General features: G+C 36.4%; 1 protein-coding gene and 1 pseudogene across 3 annotated transcripts in view; both read right to left on the bottom strand.

Moving 5' to 3' along the window:
- Window positions 1–15,338, bottom strand: part of Entpd1 (ectonucleoside triphosphate diphosphohydrolase 1) — a 166,583-nt gene that overhangs the window by 103,921 nt on the left and 47,324 nt on the right. The gene's annotated exons all lie outside the window — the stretch shown is intronic.
- LOC106008835 (sperm flagella and cilia-associated protein 2 pseudogene) lies at window positions 7,535–15,262 on the bottom strand (annotated as a pseudogene). Its single transcript, XR_015440220.1, has 2 exons — window positions 15,169–15,262; window positions 7,535–13,869 (listed from the first exon to the last, which is right to left on the bottom strand). The product of XR_015440220.1 is annotated as a sperm flagella and cilia-associated protein 2 pseudogene (transcript).

Here is a 15,338-nt window from a genome sequence, read left to right as displayed (position 1 = left end):
ATACCAGAAAGCAAGGACACTATAATTACCAGGGTCGTCAAAAGGATTTATAAGTCAACCTTAAGTAGATTCCACTAGTCAAAGCAGTAAAACTTTAAGGAATAAAAATAATAATTTCAATGGATTGAAACACATCAGATAAGTTGACATCACATGTTCGTAATGCTACTAATGGAAATTACTATTCACTTTGCAACAAAATCATTATTCTGAAAACAAGTAAATACAGTATAAGGAGACTCTCAACACTCACAGCCTTTGCAGTACAAACTATAGCAAGAGACAGTCAAATGGCTCATGAAAGTTTAAAGTATTCCAGATGATGAATAAAATTGGTAGCATTTAGTGTTATCAGTTACTTTGCAAATACCTAATAAAGTAATGAATCTAAACAAACACCTAATAAAGTAATGAATCTAAGCAATAATCACCAATGACTGCTAATATCACAAAAGGGAGTACAAACATTCATTATTCATTATGTGTCCTATAATAGAAGGCATATCATATCCTTTGAAATTCTTTTGCAAAAAAAAGGAAAAAAATAGAAGCTTCTAGATCTAAATACCATCTTAGAGGAAATACAGGGCACAGACAAGCATGCTGAAAGACACTATAGAAATGCAATCAGTAAAATCTCACCCATAGGAAACACTATAAAACTCAATTTACTGAATAAATAAATTGCAGGGAAGGAAATTGAAAATAAAGAACATAAATTTATATTTAAAAGAATTTAAAAAGATAAACCAACTAAATGTAGTATCAGGACCTTGAAATTCTGATAACTATTACTTTATTTATTTTTATTTTTTATTTTTTTGGTACCTGATATCGAACTTGGGACCTTGCGCTTGCGAGGAAGGCGGAAGAACCACTGAGCTAAATTCCTGGCCCCAAATCACTTTAAAAGAAACTTTATAAAATGGAGAAAATTTAAACACTGACTAGATATAATATTATAGAATTTAGAATTATAAATTCTTAAGGTATGATATATTATTATGGTTATAATTTTCAAAAGTCCTTATCTCTGGAGATATATACTAAAATATGTAGAGGAAACCTGGGGTTAACTTCAGAGTGAGTGAGATGCAGATTAAACAAGATTAGGGATGAGTTAACAGCTGTTAAAGTTGAGTGATAGACCTGAGCTGGGCATGGTGGTGCACGTCTGTAATCCTAGCACTCGGGAGGCTGAGGCAGGAGGATCACTGTGATTTGGGGGCTGGCCTAGGCTACGTAGTGAGTTCAAGGCCAGCCTGAACTAAATAGTGAGACCCAGACTCAAAAAACTAATAAATAAATAAATTAACTAATTAATTAAAGTTGGGTGATATGTGATCGGTGGGGTAATAGGTGCTATTCTCTCAAATCTATATACTGATATTTTCTGCAGTAAAAGGTAAAATAATTTTAGATGAAAGTGGGAGATGACTTGATAACATGCAGTGGAATTATTATAGGAATTTTATGAATTCAATTGAGTATTTACTAAGTATCCATATACAAAACTGTTTGGGGGCAAGATTCAGCTAGAAAAAAGAAATTGTAAAATCTGACACAATGATCATAACAAAATAGGGTAAGCATTTCATTGTAAGTGCAAATAGATGAAAGAAATCATTTGCAAGAAAAATAAATTCAACAACAAACTGATCAAAGCTAACAAACTGTCACACCAGTATAAGGATGAAGAATATTCAGTGTGCAATTTTTCTGTAGTCAATAAATCAAGCAGCAATGTTCAAATTCCTTAGTTTTGTAAATAAGAAGGGGAAGAGGGTTTAAAGGCCGGAGAGGGGGTTGGGGAAAAAAGAATCAAGATATATTATGTAAAGGTACAAATTCCCTATGATGGAAGTGATTACTATGTATTTCTAAAATGTACCAATAAAATGTTTAAAAACTTTCCTTAGATTGCTTTGTGGGACCTAACATTGGGTGTAAAAGTCAGGAATGGAAAGGAGGATGGACACTCTGGTTTCTACATTGTTTTAGTTCTCCATTAAAACAGAAATCTGTTGACAAAACTCATGAAAGGAGGAGCTTTGGTTCTATGTATTATAAAATAAACAGCCAGAGTAACTCTTGTACAAAAAGACCAGCTTTGCCAATTATAAGAAAGCCTGTATTCATCCATTTGGCTTTTATTATACATGAATATAATATAATGTTCTTCATAATACTTGACATGGTGTTCAAAATGTTACATACTCTTGATATTTTTTAAACAGAATAGTTGATGTCAAGGTTAAAGGGAGACTAAAGACTGAATTTTTATAATTGAAAGAGATGCCATACACATAGTAAATTATAGTACTCCAGAATTCCAGGGGAAATTTTATATGTTATATGGCAATTAAAAAAACATAATTTCAGAAATTCTTAATTATGTCTCACCATCAATAGACTCAAGCTCCATTGTCTTATAACCTTTATACACCAGATACTAAATCAGTACTATAGGGTGCTGGTGTATGCATACTCAACAAACCAAATTTGCCATCTGACTTTGAAAACCATATCATACTTTCTTGACATTACCTGACATTGTGCTTTCATAGTATATCAGCACTACACACATTTTAGCAAAAGAGAAATGCTGATCAAATTAATTCACTTAAATTTGTACTTTTTATTAAACCATCCATAACTTCTCTACTTGTATCCAGGTACCCAGAGATGATAAAAGACGATAAAAATTTCTTTAAGCATTAGGAAATAGGAGCTGGAGTGATCTAAAAATCCTCTGAGATTAATTAGAATGTATATTTGTTCAGAAAGTTCATGTTTCTTCTTTGTATAGTAGAAGGAAAGACACTCTTAGGGTAGGGCCACTGTTCTCAGCTTTAGCTGCCCATCATAATCACTAAGAACACTTAGGAAAAGTGTAAATGCCCACCTTTACCCTCAAAGATTTCAATTTAATTTGGTTTAGGGTAGGGTTGAGCCTGAGTTTGTTTTTTAAGGGCCAAGATTATTTGAATGTGCTACCAGGACTTTAGAATTAGGATGATTGAGATCTGAGTCATTACTGTAACAATATTTCACTAGCTAGCAAGCCCTCTGAACCTCATTTTCTTTATCTGTAAAGATTTATTTTTAAATCTACTTCATAGAGTCATAGTATTTGGGAAGAGATTGAATATGTGAGAACTCCCAACAGAGACCCGGGTACACAGCTGACATGCAACAAGCATGAGATCCCTTTCTCTCAACTTACATATTCAGATTAAACAAAATGTTGTCATTTCCTCTTGTTTCTAGTTTTCTTCCCCTTGACACATTACACATATTTTCCAGAAGTAATCCAAAGATACAAAAGGAGGAGGACAAAAGTCCCTTTCTTTTTTACTGCATATAAGGCTCTCCACTTCTTACTCAAATTTAAAGTGATCCTACATATAACACCAGCATCTGCAGAACTTGAACCATGTTGAGAGAGGAAGTGAATAAGAAGTGTGAATAGGGTGTGTGACCTGGGGTCTCACTATCTTCCAGTTTCCAGGACAAGTTTTGGTAATCAGGGAGGAACCCTCTGAAGTCTGAGTTAGGGAAATCCTTGAATGCTGCAAAATAACCAGCTCTTTCTAAAGGAGATTCTATGACCAAATAGTAGCCCTAGAGGAAGATAAGCCTAGAACACATAGCCAAGTGGCTTAAGAGTGGGAACTTACGGGCCCGTGATTTAGCTCAGTGGTTTCGCCGCCTGCTGCGCAAGCACAAGGACCTGAGTTTGATCCCCGGTACCAAAAAAAAAAACACTTTGCAAAATTGAAATGAAGACCCTAACCTCAGTACTCAACGAAGTCTGTGTTGTGCAGACATGAGTTTACATTAAGTATTTCACAATTGATTCATAACCACAATTATTTGGGTAAAAACTATTGCCCTCTCACTTCCCATGCATAAGCTGAAATCTCCTACATTTTCTCTTGAAAAATTCTCTTTACTTTTCTACCACCTGTCAAAGTGCCTGATTCCTCTAACTGTCCCTAAAAATGATAAAATTTATTGCTACTTCAAAAGGCAGATCCAATTTCATGAGCTGAAGTTTTAATAATTTTGATGTCTTTAAAATCAAAGATACTCATTTCCAAATAAAGTACTTGTGACCTATCAGAGTCAAGTAAATTGATAAATACTCCCAAACTCATCAAAACATTTTTAAGTGTAAGTATTTTGTTAAAAACCAATTTAAAGGCCTGGGGGTTTAGCTCAGTGGTTCCGCTGCCTGCCTCGAAAGCACAAGGCCCTGAGTTTGATCCCTGGTACCAAAAAAAAAAAAACCAATTTAAATAGAGATGGTAACATATTAGTGGTGCTAGAGACTCATGAAAGTGGAGGGAGAGTTGAATAGGTGAAACACAGGAAATTTTTTTAGGGAGAGGCTAGCACCACAGATTGTACCTAGGGCTTTATACACAACATGTTTTTAAAGCAATCAAATTATTCAGTATGATACTGAAATAGTGTATTGTGACAATATGCATTTCTCAAAACCTATAGAATTTTGTAGCATAAAGAATGAACCTTAATGTATTCATATTTTTTAAAAGTATTCAAGAGGTCAAGAGATCAAAAAAAAGATGTAGACTGTGACAAAAAAAATCTAACTGCATGAAACAACCTCATTGACAGGGTAGGAGAAAAGAGTGCTGACTTAAGTCATTCTAAAATCTGTAAGACAAAAGACAAAAGGAAGTATATAAAAACATTGCTTGATAAAGTTGTCTGCTAAGGTTCATAGTTCTGAAACCATTTTACATATATACTACAATCAAATAATCAAGTAAATGGATGACAGACTAGGAGTCAGGTTTCTCAGTGTTGAAGCTGAAGGTTACACACAAGCACTGGAAGTGTCTAGAAAGATCCATGCAGTAATAATTAGAGTCAGAGATATCAGTACTAATTCATATTTAGCTTAATATAGATACATATGTATAAATACAGCAATATTTACAGTTAAGTATATATACAAAGGTTAGAATACAAATATATCCCCTTGTGCTGTCAGCTGAAAGTACCTACAAAACAAAGAGGTGCCAATAGCAATGAGCATACCTAGCTCATAGATCTGCATTTCTTTTGTTTTTGTTTTTTGGTACAGAGGACCCATGAAAGCCAGAATTTCCCAGAGAAATAGTTGATTCCAGGACTGGGGCAGGAAAGGTACAAAATAAACCTGGATTATCTTTCTTTTTTTTTTTGGATACTGGAAATCGAATTCGGGATCTTGCACTTGCAAGGCAGGTGGCAGAACCACTGAGCTAAATCCCTGGCCCTGGGTTATCTTATAGTGCCAGAAAACAAGGAAGTGATAAAAAAGGGGGAAAAAAAGATGGAATATATCAAAGTGATACAGGAGGCAATTGCAAAAGTTTCCAATAGCCAAAATTGGCACAATTTGAGGATTAAAATAAGGCAGGTTTCAATTATAATATAAATATTCATGAGTCTGTACTGCTACAAATTATCTGTTTATTAAATAGATCAATTATTAAACAAATATATGGGAGAGAAGAGACAAATTTCTGTATGAAAGAATTCCAAATAACTTATGTAGGTATTCTGCCCTCTAGCAGATTAGGTCTAACTTCCCACTCCATAAGTGTGGCCTGCACATATCAGTTTCTTTCCAGAAAATGCAATACAAAAAAAGGGAAAGAAACAGTGACTTCTCACTGAAAAAACCCTGACAAACACTCCCTCAACAAGATGACCAATATCAACATCAACAGTGATGTCACTGCTAATGTTTAACTTACAATGTGATGAAAATAGCACTTTACCTCTGTTTTCTTCCTCCAAAAAATATATATAACCCCAGTATAATCATGAGGAATCTCTGTAGAAGGACATACTATAAAATATTCAGACCAGTATTTCTCAAGACTGTCAAGGTCATCAAAAATAAGGTCTGAGAATTTGTTACAACTGAGAGGAGCCTAAGGAGATATAAAGATTATATATAATGTGAGATCTGAGAACAGAAGACGACATTGGGTAAAAACTAAGTAAAACTGAAAAAATTATGGACTTTAGTTAATACTGATGTATCTATCACAAACTGTGCTGCTATGAACATAGGTGCACATATATCACTGTGGTACGATTCTTTTAATTCTTTGGGGAAGATCCCCAGCAGTGGAATAGCTGGGTCAAACGGGACTTCCAGTCCTAGTTCTTTGAGGTATCTCCATACTGATTTCCACAGTGCTTGCACCAGTCTACACTCCCACCAGCAGTGGAGCAGGGTTCCTCTTTCCCCACAGCCCTGCCAGCATTTGTTATTGGTTGATTTCATGATAGCAGCCATTCTTTCTGGAGTGAAGTGGAATCGCAGCATTGGAAACAGCCCAAATGCCCATCAACTGGAGACTGGATAAAGAAAATGTGGGTTTTTTTTTTTAATAAAATGGAGTACTACTCAGCCATAAAAAATGAGAAATTAGAGACATTTATAGCTAAGTGGATGCACATTGAGGCGATGGCGATACTCTTTTTTTTTTTTTTTGGTACCAGGATCAAACTCGGGTCCTTCTGCTTTCGAGGCAGGTGGTAGAACCACTGAGCTAAATCCCCAGTCGAGGCGATACTCTTAAGTGAAATAAATACAACACACATGTATAAATACCGAATAGTTTCTCTGGTGTGAGAAACTGAAAGTGTAAATAAGGACTAAAATGTATAATAGATAATGTGAAATAGGAAGAAAAGGGGCAAAGGGGAAGGAAGTGGGAGGGCTAGGGGAAAGGAAAGAAGGGAATGGGATTAATATGAGAAAATGGAAAAATAGGAACAAAATCTTTGTAAATAGAGAGGGATGGAGGGGTTGAAGGGAGGGCTGAGCAAGGGTGAAAAATAAGAACCAAGAGAGATTATGTAAAGGTGCAAATTTCCAATGATGAATGTCATTATATTGTATACCTAAAATGTACCAATGATTAGAATGAATAATCGATAATGCAAAATAGGAAGAAAAGTTCCAAAGGGGTAGGAGTAGTGGGAGGGGCAGGGGAAAGGAAAGAAGGGAAAGGAAAAATGATGAGAAATGGAAAAAATGGAAATAAAGACTTTGTAAACAGGGAAGGGTGGAGGGCGTGAAGGGAGGTATAGGAATGGGGAAAAAATAAGAACCAAGATACATCATGTAAAGGTACAAGTTCCCAAAGAGAAATGTAATTGTGTTGTATACCTAAAATGTACCAATAAAAGAATTTAAGAAAAAAAAATACTGATGTATCAAATTTGGTTCATTAATTTTATCAAATATACTACACTAATGTGAGATATTAATAACAGGGCAACTGGGTATGGAGTATATGAGAACTTTCTGAACTACTGTCACATCATTCTATAAATTTAAAACTATTCTAAAATTAAAATCCTGCTTAAAATACATTAAATTTAACATTTTATAGATGTTTAAATGCAGCTATTGTACTAAAACGTCTTGTTGAAGCACATCTTTATTCAAGTAATTACTAAATGGACATTATTTTGCAAAAGCATTTGTTACACATGGTTTCTTCTTTGAACAGAATTTATTGTATCCATATCCCAGCAAAGCATGGTTAAAGTCTGTGTGCCAGGACATGCAAATAGCTTTGTTATACTCAATGTATTTAAATCTTTCCATTCATGACACACAATGTTCCCACTGGCTGGGGGGAAATGTCTCTAAATTGATTCTCTACTGGCTCAAAAGATTTCCAAATGAAATATAGCTGCAGAAGTCAGAAACCCTGGGGCAAGGTGGGGGGACAGGAAGAAATAATGATTACTAGTTCCTGGACTTGAAAAAAATAACAAAAGGAAGGAAAAGGCCTGAGCTTTTCCAGACAGGGCCACCCTTATTTGGGAACATTGCCACAGAACTTCAAGTAGCTCTGAGAGGAAAAAAAGCTCGTGTTACACAAAATTTACCACACTAACCAATCCTGATTGCCTCCTGGGATTATACTTTCCAAGCAATCAAGATTCCAAAGGGCATAAATCTCTATCTTCTACTTCTGAACATTGTTGGTTATAGGAGGCAATGGAAAGTTTTGAAAAACACATGATCTTAGGATCTTATATGGATGACCTTAACAGCATGGTTCACACACTGTGTTTCTGAAGACAATAATATCACACAGTACCAGGCCAGTCTATAGCAGGAAGCTCATTTGTTACTATTAATGTCTCCACCTTTGCAGAGATCAGCCAAGGGTGACAAACCATTGAGAGAAGCCCAAAATTAGGCCTCCTGTTTTCCTGTACATTTAGGCTCTTCATCACTGGAAGCTAGCACAGCCTGAAGAAATAAGAAAAAAGGAAAAAATTATACAATTTTCAGGCTTTTGAGACATACCCTATGATTTTCAGACTTTTTCAACTTAGGTTCACATGGTTCTCACAGCTTATTCTTCGAGGTCTGGTTCAAACTTAAAATCTTTTAAAGTCTCCCAGTTTACCCTCTCTCTTCCAAATTCTAGGAGCATAACTGGCTTCTCACAAGTGCCAAGCTATGTACTTAATACCTTCATTGCTAGCTTTTCATAAATAACATTTCATATATACAACCCACAGTGTGATTTAAAATTCTTAAATTACAGTGCAAATTCTTTTTATCTCCTCCTAATTTAAGTCTTCCATATCCCACACACACATCTAGTCTATTGTTTTACATGTGTAAATATCTGATCTCGATTGACTATTGTGATCTCCCTCAAATACCCATAAGAATAATTAAATATACTATAAGTCATATCTTACTTTTATGGCCAACCACTCAAAATAACCAGGAAATCATCATGATTATTTCTAGCCTACTGATGATGAGTCTTGGTCTGAGGTAATATAAACAGCTAAGTTAGCTATAAATATAATAGGCAGTCAGACAGGGCTGAGCCCTCCAGAGACTCAGGACAAAAGGTGAAAACACACTACAACTGCAGCCAGAGACACATCAGTCAGTGGCCAACCCTCAAGATAACCACAAAAGGACTTCCCCAAGGGATGAGATAAGTGATAACACCCAATCAGTGACCAAGACCCCCAGATCTATCACTTACATGAGAAGTTCTTTGCTCTTTCCATGCACTCTTACATCGTGACTTGTTTCCCCATTGCATCACTATTACCTAAGCGACTATACTTATAATTCTATTGGTTGATCATATCTTTAACTCGGTTGTATTCACGTGGTTTTTGCTCTATAAAAAGTCCCTGTAAAGTGAGGTCCTCAGCTACCCAATCAGGACCCCTCCTGCCTCTCAGGAGCTATCCTCTCAATAAATATTTTCCTACTCTTAATCTCCATTGTTCCTAAAATTCATTCTTCGATTTTAGAGAATACAAACTCAGCGTATCAGACATTTAACAGGTTGGGAATTATAATATTTCCCTTATATTATTTGGAAGTCTTATTTAATCTCCCGTATTGTAAGAAGAAATGTCTTCTCCCTCTCACGAACAGGGTTATACATGTCACTGAGAAATTTCTGCCTTTCTTGAGCCTGGCTTATATACAACTCTGAGCGCAAGTGGACTGCCCACTTGAGGAAAGTGATGTATCTACACTTCTGGAGAGTAACTCCTGATTTGGTCAAGCAAAGAGTACCTAGGCCTGTACACTCGGCCCCAGTACTGGCTTCCTTCATCTTTGTTTTGGTCCTGGGTTTACACACTGTCATACTTTCCCCATTTTGGAAAAAAATGACACATATTTTTAGTTAAGCTTTTAGCATTGTGCAAGTCTAGGCAGGCATCAGATGTTAACAGAAAAAAAATTCTAATCATTATATCACGTTACCATTGAGGTTGCAAGAGTTGATATAAAAACAGGGCCTTGTTTTCTCATGTGTAAAATCTTCCCCGATAAGTTTCATGCATACATTTGCTTATTTAACAAACACTTGCTAAACACCTACCAGGTGCTAGGGACATTTCTGGGTATCAGGACCCTCCAATCTCCTTCCTTTTTCTTTCCTTCCCTTTTGCCTTAACTCATAAGGCCCAACCTCTGTTAAAATTATTTTCAAGTTTTTTTTTTTCAACAAAGTGGTGGTGGAATTCAAAACCTCCAGATGCCTAAAGGCATGACATATTTATAAGTCAAACATTTCTCCTACAAATGTGACCATTTCTTGTACTTATAGATACCTTATTTCTATCAAAAGGGTCTCCACCATTTTGTCACCACTTCATAAAAGACCACCTTCTAGCACCCTAAACCAGACATGGGTCTGTGAAGTGATGGAGCTGGGAGACCAAAAACTGCCATGTGGCCAACATTATCGCAGTTTTTAAGATGAGATAAGGAGGAGAAAAGAACATGGTAAATAAGAAAAGAGTTAGGAATTCAGAAAAATAAAAATACTGTTTTGCAATCATTGCTAGTTGAAACAAAACTCAATTTCAAGTCTAGTCATTTCAAATCAATATTTTAAAATTCTTTAGATTGAATTTTTGGGTTGTATACATAACCTAAACTTTGGGAAATTTAAAATTTTTAAATTTTCTAATAACTACCACTTTTCTAGAAAAGCTGTTCCATTTTTAGATTTGGCTCTTAGTGATACCCTTGCAGAGTACCCTCTCTTTGTTCTATGTAGCATTTATCCAAGGTGCAAAGATTTACTTTTGAGAGCATTGCTTAATATGTCATTTCTCCACTAGAGAAGCTTCATGAGAGCAGGAACCATTGCCATTTTGTACTCTACTGGATACTAAAACATACAAACAACCTACGTGTTATAAGGGATCAGTAAATATTTGTCAAAAGAAAAAAACAAAATTATCTTGCCCAGATCGTCCCTTAAGTCCCTCTTTATTTATTTAGGTCCACCACTTTATTCCAATATTGTAGAGAAAAGCTTAGTTTGACTTCAGTAGACTCAACTAGAGGCTGCCTTTCATGCAGAAACACTACCTTTGGTAAATACATATGATATATGTACAGTTGAATGCCCTCCAGTTTTTAGTGTCAAAAACAAAACGAAGCCACAAAATTATTTGGAATGACTTAATTATATCGATGAGAGTAGCAATAAATTGAAGTTTATTTTTTGTACTATTAGTCATTGAACAAAGGGCTGGAAGTTGGAGGCATAAGTTCTTAGGCACTTCTCTTGGCTTCCTCTGTGTACAAGTAAAGTATGTTCCAGCAACCAAAGGGCCATTTGCTCACAAAGTGATGCAAGAGCAGAGTACTTTGAGGACTTCACCAGGAAACAATGTGCACAGAAATGGTAGAGATCTGAGGGGATATGAGTGCAGCACTGATGAATTTGTGATAAGTAGCCTTAAAATTTGTGTATCACTGTCTTTGTTTAAAAAACATATTTATCTACATCATGCACAAGCATGAAAAAAAGATGGGAAAGAATTATTTAGGGAACAACAGAGAATGGAAATAATTAGCAGGGTGGAGACTTATCTGGTTTTCTTTATACTTTTTTTTGAACATTGCAATCACACTTTAACTTCCTTCTAAAGTCAGTAGAAGCATATATTTTAGTAATATAAACTAAAATTATAATAAATGTAATTACCTTTATTCTTTTTCTTCACTATCTCAGTTGCAAAATGTTCTTTTAGTTTCTGGCATAAAGGTTCTTTATCTATTTCAGCATTGATTTTTATCAAAATATTTTCTGGTTCTGAAAACCACTGTTCCAATGAAGGCCAGTTGTCCAAGAAGCCTATAATTCTCTTTTGTATGTGATCTCTTAAGTTCTGGTACCCATGTTTATTTTGGTTTTCAGTGGCGCCATGTTGACCAATATCTTTATGAGTCATTTCATGTGAAAATTCTTCAGCTATGATATCACATATGCAACTCAGCAAGAAAGTATCTGAAATATCTAGTAATATGACAAAGTCAAATGCAGAAAAAGGAAGAGGTACTTCTTTTGAAGCCATAAGATCCACAGCCAATGTGGATATTTGTGTTTTCTTTGCCTCCATTTTTACGAGGTTTCTATTCCAAACAGTGAGAGCTTCCTCTAGAAGCTGTGTTTGGCTTAATGTCATTGGAAAACCATCAAGGATGTACCCTTGATTCACAAGTACCTCATTAATAACATTTACTATGATGTTAACTAATAATGTGTCTGGAATGCTCTTTCCTTTCTTCAGCAATTGTGATTTTGTTTTGAGTTTAGAGAAATGATCACTATCACTTGATTAGACGCCTTCAGTTTTTGGTGTTCTATAGTATGTGTACTAGACATAATTTCATCTTCTATTTCTGGTAATGGTTCACCTGAAACCAGAGCATCTGAAGATACATTGTGTGAATCATGGCTTTCTTTACTGCCCTCCTGCAGATCTGATGGAACCTCCCTACCTTCTTTCCAAATTGGTCAGTCCTCACTGACTTTTCCATTGTCATAAAATGCTTGGATAGCTTCTTGGACAAAAGTGTCCATATAAAGTACCTGAATAGAAAACTCTCTTTGTAGAGTCTTTAAAGTGATAGTTTTCCAACAAAGTGTTTTCCCCAGTAAGCATGCTTTAATAGCAAATGAAAGCAGTTCAGGCTCTGTTGGATCAACTTAAGGAGGAGGAAGAGATTTTTCAATGAGTCTGTGAAGTGCATGGCCCAGTATGGAATTGTTGGAGGGTGGTAAATTATCCATCATTCTTCTGAAACAGCCCACTCTCCAACCATGTTTTTATATTCTTCATAATCTTTGCTATCTAGCAAGTGTCTTTTATCTAGTTCTCTAAGCTGTTTTTCAGAGGGATTAACAGGCATATGCTTAATAGAGATTTGTTCATATATGGGCTTTCCATGAAAAAACAATGTCTTGCAATCATGCATCATCTTAAGTGGAATCAGATTACTTGTCAACATTCGACAGCCTGCCACTTTAGTGGAAAAATCAAGTATTTGATCCAAAATTTCTCCACATATTTTATAATGCTTTCTATAACAAGTCTGAACTCTTTCCACAGAATCTGTTCACGAACTTCTTTCTCTCTGAGGATTTGTTCTTCAAAATCAATCTTGGCTTGTTTTACCAAAGCTGCTTCTCAATCAAGAGCATCTTGGAAATCTTTAAGTCATCTTTCCTCATATTGTTTTTCTCTGAAAGTTCTGTTTTGCCATAAAACTTCCTTTTCATGACAAATGTGCATGAGCTGCACAGCAATCCTGTGCTGCTGGGACCGTCACATGAGCCCATGTATCAGCTGTTCCTCACGTTAAGCCTGCTCCTGCACTTCATGGGCAATGCCCTGGTCTGTTAACAACCTCCACCTTTTCTCCTTTTGATCTCATGCAAATGCATCTTCTTCTAGGTGCTTCTGGGTTCTTTTAATGTAGTCATCATCTGAGTATTTAACGAGTCAGTAATTGTATGGTCTGCTGTATCTAAACCAGTCTTGGATGCACTTTCTTTTGCCTGGAGATTCTTTTTTATTAATGCTTCAAACTTCATGATCTCAGCAGCAGCAACATCCACTTCCTCCTGTTGCTTTTTCATCATTTTTTGAGCCTCAAGTGTTTTCAGAGAGTGATTGGATGCAGGTTTAGGAAGCTGCATGATAGCTGCTTGATTTTGGCCATGATTTCATTTTGTCATCTTCTGTTGAAGTGCTGCCCTTGGGAAGCCTCACTTTTCATGTTTTGAAATTTTAAGCTTGACAGAGTCTGTGTGGTTGGTACTTGTACTCTGGAGAGCCCACTTTTCTTCTTTTTCTGAAGAGCGATGTACACTTGATATAGGAGTTTTGTTGCTGCTGCAGGCTATTCTGTGATGATGCTTTGGGCCATATTCTTATCAAACTACACCCCCAGAAGGTGAAGCACTGGCACTAAGCGGGAAAGATTATGAAGTCTGGCTTTTGAAATCCTGCTGCCTGAAAATTCTCAAGCAAAGCCCTGTACCTAATACCAATCTTCTGGCATGAGCTCAAGCTGCAGCCCTTCAATTGATACTAATCAAGTGAAAGAGTGAGAGACTGGAGATGTAGCTCATTGGAGAGAGTGATAGCAAGACCTGGGATGTAGGTGAGTGGAGCCAGCACCTGTCTGGTAAGTATAAAGTCCTAAATTCAATTCTCTCTTCCTCTTTCCAGGTTCTGAGTTTGATCTGCAGATGCAGAGATGGAGCAGTGGAGCCGTGATCCCCAAAAGGAGAGATGGAGCAGTGGAGCTGCACCTAGCCTGGTCAGTACAAGGAAGGGGGCAGAAGGAGGGAGAGGGGACAGGTTCTACCTTAATCCACAAAATCCAGGTGCCCAAAAACTTTTGCTATCTTTGTTTTCTTGATATCAACTTAAATCTATCTCAAGTCTCTCTCCTTCAGAGTTGCCAAGAAATTCAATCTCAATCATTGTTGGAGTCCCCTTACCTTCATAATAATCTGGGAGAAGTACATGTATCAGAAAATGGGGGTAGGGTTTCTAATCTCTTCTGACATTCTCAATGCCCAATCTTTCTGTTCCAGTGCTAAGTAAGAATAAGGGGTGGTGGTGAGGGCTCTTTACCTCAGCTGGAAGCCCTGCTGCCTGGAGTGGAACATCCTTAAGATCCCATGTAGTTACCAGGACAAGACCACAAAAATAGCTTACGATCCCCACTACCCACAGGCCAACCTTTCCCAATGTTCTGGAATTTTTGCTCTTTCCTGACCCTCTATTACCTCTTTATTCTTCCCTATTACCTTATTACTTTAGGGCATTTTTCAATTTCAACAATGAGCCAGGGTAGAGTTAAGAATCCACAATAATTAACATCTTATCAATGCATCTTGCCACTCACACTTGTGTTGTAATTTCTTCTAACCTAAAATTTCCCTTCAGTTCTCACTCTATTCCCCCTTACTACCACACTTGATATTCCATTAGGAAAGGAAAATTTATTGTTCATTTTTTTTCTCTAAAATACCTAAAAATGGGAATTTTCAATCACTGTACTTGAGAGTATAAATCCCTCTCAGCATTCCCTCCAAATTTTTTGATGTGTAAAAAGAAAATTTTTAGTTTTGCTATAACCAAGTGTATATATTTTCACAGCAATTGCTTGGGATGAGAGATGAACCAAATCAGGCCTGAGTACATTGGTTTTATTGCAACTAAGAAGTAAAAGGTGAGTGTGTCATCATATCTGTTCTACAGAGAAACTGCAAGAACTTTGCCCCCAAGAAGAACTCAAACAGGACAGACCCAGTCCTTCTCTAACAGCAATCATCTGGAAGAGCAACTCATAGACAACTCCAGTGCTTTTGTTGACAAAAGGTTGTGACTGCATCATAATCATTACTGGCCTACTTTAAGTATTGCTTTCAAACACTTAATTCTCTAGCAATATGGCCACCCCCCTAAATTTAGTATTT

The sequence above is a fragment of the Heterocephalus glaber genome, unplaced genomic scaffold, assembly GCF_053883595.1.
Source record: "Heterocephalus glaber isolate CG9 unplaced genomic scaffold, H.glaber_assembly_v1.0 deba00001497, whole genome shotgun sequence".
NCBI lineage: Eukaryota > Metazoa > Chordata > Mammalia > Rodentia > Bathyergidae > Heterocephalus > Heterocephalus glaber.
Note: the sequence above shows the minus strand (reverse complement) of the source record. Positions and strands in the feature narration are given on the sequence as shown.